Source organism: Aulostomus chinensis, chromosome 17, assembly GCF_037954235.1.
Source record: "Aulostomus chinensis isolate RoL2024-O1b breed Wild chromosome 17, RoL_Achi_v1.0, whole genome shotgun sequence".
In the NCBI taxonomy this organism is placed as follows: domain Eukaryota; kingdom Metazoa; phylum Chordata; class Actinopteri; order Syngnathiformes; family Aulostomidae; genus Aulostomus; species Aulostomus chinensis.
In genome coordinates, this window is record NC_141336.1 from 21,908,308 (window position 1) to 21,913,894 (window position 5,587).

Genomic DNA, 5,587 nt, shown 5'->3' on the forward strand with positions numbered 1-5,587 from the left:
TCCATCTTTATTCAATTACAATAAAACACAGCTACTACGTCAAGCTATTGGTCTGGTTAGGAGGACATATTAAATTAAGACTCATTATTTTGTGTTCTGAGTGCTCATACATCTCAAAGATAATCTGAGTTTATGTGGGTATGCATGATAACATGTTATGCATCAGAGAGTCACTTCCCCCTTGCCACGTGAGTGTGTGTGTGTGTGTGTGTGTGTGTGTGTGTGTGTGTGTGTGTGTGTGTGTGTGTGTGTGTGTGTATGTGTGTGATCAACCGGGACAGGAAACACATTCAGCATTTAATTAACGTTTCTTAGATGGTAAGTCATCTCTATAAGTGGTGCATCAGAGGACTAAACAAAGGACAAAAATACTTTGGAGTGTATAATTTCCAAAGCAATTTGGATTAACAGACTAGCATCAATAAACGCACAGACCACAAAAGATGTGATGTCTACAGTGTGTTCAACAATATCTACATTCTGACTCAAAGCCGGGTCAGTAATATACTCGGGTATTTTGCGAGATGTCTCACGGGTGCTTTAAGAAGTTCAACTGACCAAAAAGTGAAACCAGATGTTTACTATAATGAATACAGAATTACTTTGTTCATATTGATATTATTGTCCCAGTGGCCGGAGGACACATTGTCAACACTAATGTATGGTAAATATGTATATGATGATAAAAGTGCTCTGGGAACTGTCCAATGAATCAGATTTCATTGCCGTGAAATACAGTGTTACAGTGAATTTCTTGGCTAGAAAATAAAAACAGGGAGCACTTGTTTGTTTGAGTAAAGCTGTTGCATGATGTAATTTTGATTCTTTTTATAAATAATGTACACTATCATTTAGGACGGGACATTATTACTGTCTTAGAAAGCGGAAAATCCAAACTCTAATTAGACATAGTTGTCTGTCAACCTTCAAAAAAACCCTCTGACGCAGTACCACATAAAAGAAGTTGTGGTTCGTTGCATTGGAATTCCTGTGGCGCAAATTGTGTTCTTATGTTCCCTGCTGGCCTTTTTGAGGGCAATTTACTACACAATGTTTGGTGTTCTCTTGAGTCCAAGTCTGACGCTGTAATGTTTTATGGGTATTTGAATGACCAAAGCTTCCTCTGTGCTGCGTATCACCACCACACATAATACCTAATAATCCGGTCATGACGGAAGGAAAGTAATCAATAATAATCATAGTGGCCTCAGGATTTTAGTAGGCTACATAATTCAGGGTGCTCATGTACAAAATACAGTTATTCTCTTTCCTGCTGAGGCCTGCACCAGAAGATTGATATTCATCCATTAAAAATAAAGCTAAAGTCAATTACCTTAGCTTAGCTTGGTTTAAAGCCTGGGTTCAAAGGAAATTACTCAGCTCAGTTGAGATATTATTCACACATTATACTCCATATACGTCTTTTTTACTTTACTTTGTATAGGCGATATAATGTGTCGATTAGAAAACTTTAGATGTGGTTGATGGTAGATTATACATTGCTTTGGCTAAGCTAAGCTTACTAGCTACAGCTTCCTTTATACCACAGGCAATCAAATTGGCAAAGATCCCCTGGCGTCAGGTAAGGACAATAAAAGAGGAACACAAATCTGTGTGTAATGTGCGCAAAATTTTAAATCACTTTCATGGATTTGTTAGCAGTACCCTTGTCCAAACACGCTGAGTTCACATTTAAACCACAGCTAGCATGGAGATCCATTAAATAAATCCACCTTACAAGGATTTAATAGTAGATATCGTAGATTGCTCGTCAGTCTGTGGATTTTTTTAATATAGATAGATGGATGGATGGATGGATGGATGGATGGATAGATGGATGGATGGATAGAACTTTAATCAGGGAAATTGGGTTTCAAGTAAATGACATAGCATTGTATACACAAGACAGTACAAAAGCACTCAGAGCTCAAGCAATAGTAATAAAATAATAGAAATAATAATAAAATAATAAACAGTAATAGTAATAAGAATAAGCTAAAGTTTGCATTGTAAATTGCACACAGGAAATTACATCACTTATTTTTCTCACCTGATGACGATGATGGGGGGGCTTCTGAAAAGTGATTTAATTTCTCATTCAAAACAAGCAAGGAAGTGAAGGTATTCCCCAAAGGGTTAAATTATTTCCTCACAACAATGTGGACGGTGACTGGGGTCAAATCAACAGTACAGATCTCAGCGTTAACGCTATGGTTCAGTCTGTATGTGATGCACAAATAAATTTAGCTTGATGAATGTCAAGTCTCTCCAGGATACAACTTTGTATTTTGCATTTTGAAGCTATTTTAGAAAAATTATTTTACTTATTTATTCTACCGTCCCTTTGTGGCTCCGGTCCAGGAACACCATGTTCCCTTTTGCCCCGGCCTCATCTAATCTCTCTATGCTGGGACAGCTCATTAGCATCCATCAGCGTGACAAAAAATAAAATAAACAAGCCAGCAGAGGAACTGTAAGTGAGAGAGTTGTTTAAGATGTAGTTGGGTTTTGTTTTTTTTTTTATTTTGGAGGGGGAGGGTGCACTTTGTTAGAAATGAAGGAATCAAGGTGTGTGCGTGTGTGTGTGCGTGTTTTATGTTGATGATGTGTGTCTGGAAAACAGAAGGCCGAGTGTGGGTTTAATCATGAGTTGACAAGCCTGACTTATAGCGTTATAAATTAAATTTACACGTGATATTGCAGTATCCCTCGATGAAATCTCCAATAAAGCATCACAGCTTCCTCAGCAATAGATCTGGATCCTCAAAGCCCCATTTTATCACCCGTCTTGATTTAATTTAATTCCGGCACGGTTCATCGTGAGTGTGGGAATGGCAGCTACTTCAACCAGCCTACCATGATTCATAACAACGCAGCTCCGATGGGCCCGGACAGGACCGCTGTCCTGTGGGCATTATATACATATATATATATATATATATATATATATATATATATATATATATATATATATATATATATATATATATATATATATATATATATATATATATATACAGAATGAAATCATAACAAACCTCTTCCTCACGGGATCCCACCACATTACTTCACTATGGGTGTGGGAATTATGGCACTCAATCAAAATACACTTCTCATGACCTCAGTTTGGATAGATCTTCCTCTTCGATACCACATGTAGGAGGATGACATCATATGCGGGGAGGAAAATGTCTGTCAAACAAATGTGCGCTGTTTTTCTCGGCTGTGATTAAATAAGAGTGGCACACATGGGACGGACAAAAGGTAAAAACGTCTTTGAGGTGATTCCAAAGCAGGCAGATGCTCCAGTGACCTTTAACTCCAGGTATTTACTCGGAAAAGAGAATAAACCGATATGTGAAGCGGTATCGACCGGACGGTCTGTCCGGTGTGTGACTATCTGTCCGCTCAAGTGTGTTTTCATTTCACGAACAACATTACGTCAGACCCACACCCACCTAATCTGACAATGGCTACATGTGAAAACTCCTCTTGGGTCAGATCTGCATTGCAACACCGAAGAACTAACAAAGTGGCCTTGTCAATCCGACATACTTCATCGGTGAGCTTATCCACCAGTTCGCTGATGTGTCCTCTGTTTGCTTTGGTTTCCACCGAGGGACAGGAGTGCTGTATCTTTATGTTCCCCAGGCGTTTCCCTCCAGGTGATAGACACAACAGACTTCATACATAACTATGTTCTGGATTAAATACCATATAAATCATCCAGCCGCTGCAGTATGAAACAAAATCGCAGTGAAAGGTTATCTTGAGCTTCAAACTCACTAAACATTAACCGGTTACAGATACCAGCGTCAGCCTGGAAACAAAGAAAAGGGGCCCGCAACGGTTTTTGCTTCCCTCTCTGTTCATCCCCGTTGTTTCTGTCGTACATGAAGTCATCTGTAAAATGGCTCACCTCACAATTGTCTGAGGAAACAGGCATTTCCTCTTTGCAACAATGTGTAACTAAATTACCCTTTTGGCATTAATGCCAAAAGTCACCATCTTGGAGGGACACAGCTGCTGAGGACAAGCCCTGCAGGAAGAATGTATTGATTGAAATTATCTGTAAAGGTCACATTCAGTGGTGTAATTACTTTAATAATGTGCTCTTCAGTATCTGAATCACACGTCTGGCACCAAAACTTTTGGTTCTAGAGGCCTTGTGATACATGATGTCTTCAGATCAAGTCATGCTACTGTGTACATGAGAAAAACACGTGTGAATATAATTTTTTTTTAAGAATTCACAACCTTCTAAGGGGAAAATTTGCCCAAATAGTGGCTGCTCCTTGTTAGCTAGCTAACCACTAGCACACTGGACAACCAAGAACATACAAGCAGGGGCGTTTAATTGACACAGAGGAAGCATTTATTCAATTTAATGGACCATATCCCACCTTACAAATCAATGTTCCACTTTCAACACAACCATTTACAGTAAAGTGATGATTTACTGAGGAAAGAACATAAACTGTCAAGCTAACAAGCTGCAAGCATGTTCGCTAATGCTAGCCTTGACTTATGTCCCTATAAATTGTCTTCATGAGAATACAAAAATAAAGACGCGTTAAGTCAAAGTAGGTAACGGCTACAATCACAGGATTTACAATCCTGTGGTTTGTCCCCCACCCCCCCTCACGATTTTACATCAAAGTTACTGAAGACGGAAAACTAGCTAGTCAAGCTAACAACCTCATTACTGAGCTTTTCAGTTTATTTGCTAGTCTAGTCTTGTATGCTTTTAAATGTCTGCAAATGGTACTGTGAATATGCATCAGTAACAAAAGGATAAGTGATAAGCAGTTGTCCATCCTTTGCATCATTCTAGACTTGGCCCCCAGCAGTCACTATAAATTAATAGAATATTAAAATGACATACCATCTTCTTATCTGATGATCTCCTTTCTACATCTCGCACATACAGTGCTCTGGCAAATTCAATTAATGTGCAAGTGCAACACAGCTTCTGGAAAAATAAATTTAGCTTTCCAGCCTAATGTAATTAAATGAATGAATTTGTTTTTCAAAAACAGGGCCAAAAACACTTCGGATCTGCTGAAGCCAGGAAACTTAGCCCTCCACAGTCAGCAACTGCTGGCTCTTTGGACCACTGTTGGGTGGGTGCTGTCACTGTACTTTCCTAGCATGATGGCATGGTTCAGCTGTCACCAGGGGTCAGTGGGAAGAACTTACTCTCGCTGGCCGGCCAAAACTCCTAGCATTCAGCTAGCATCAGCTGCTAAAACTGCCCGAGCTGGCAAGAGCGGATGAGTTAAATATAGAGGTGAACTTTTTTAGCCTCTTGTCAAAAAGAGTAAAGAGGGTCAATGGAAGATGTAGCCAAGGGGGGAAAGTATTGGCTCTGTGACAAAGGATATCACACTGCGCGTCCGTCTTTCTCCTCCTTTCACACCGGGAGTAGTAGAATCCCTACACACCCCCAGACACATGTCTCTTTTACACTAGGCTCACACTCACTCTTCCCTCTAGAAAGGAGAGCAAAAAATGAGTTCTAGAATGCTATGCAGAGCAAAACTGTAGAGGCTGAGAGTGAAAGAGGGAGGGGGGTGAGACAGAGAGA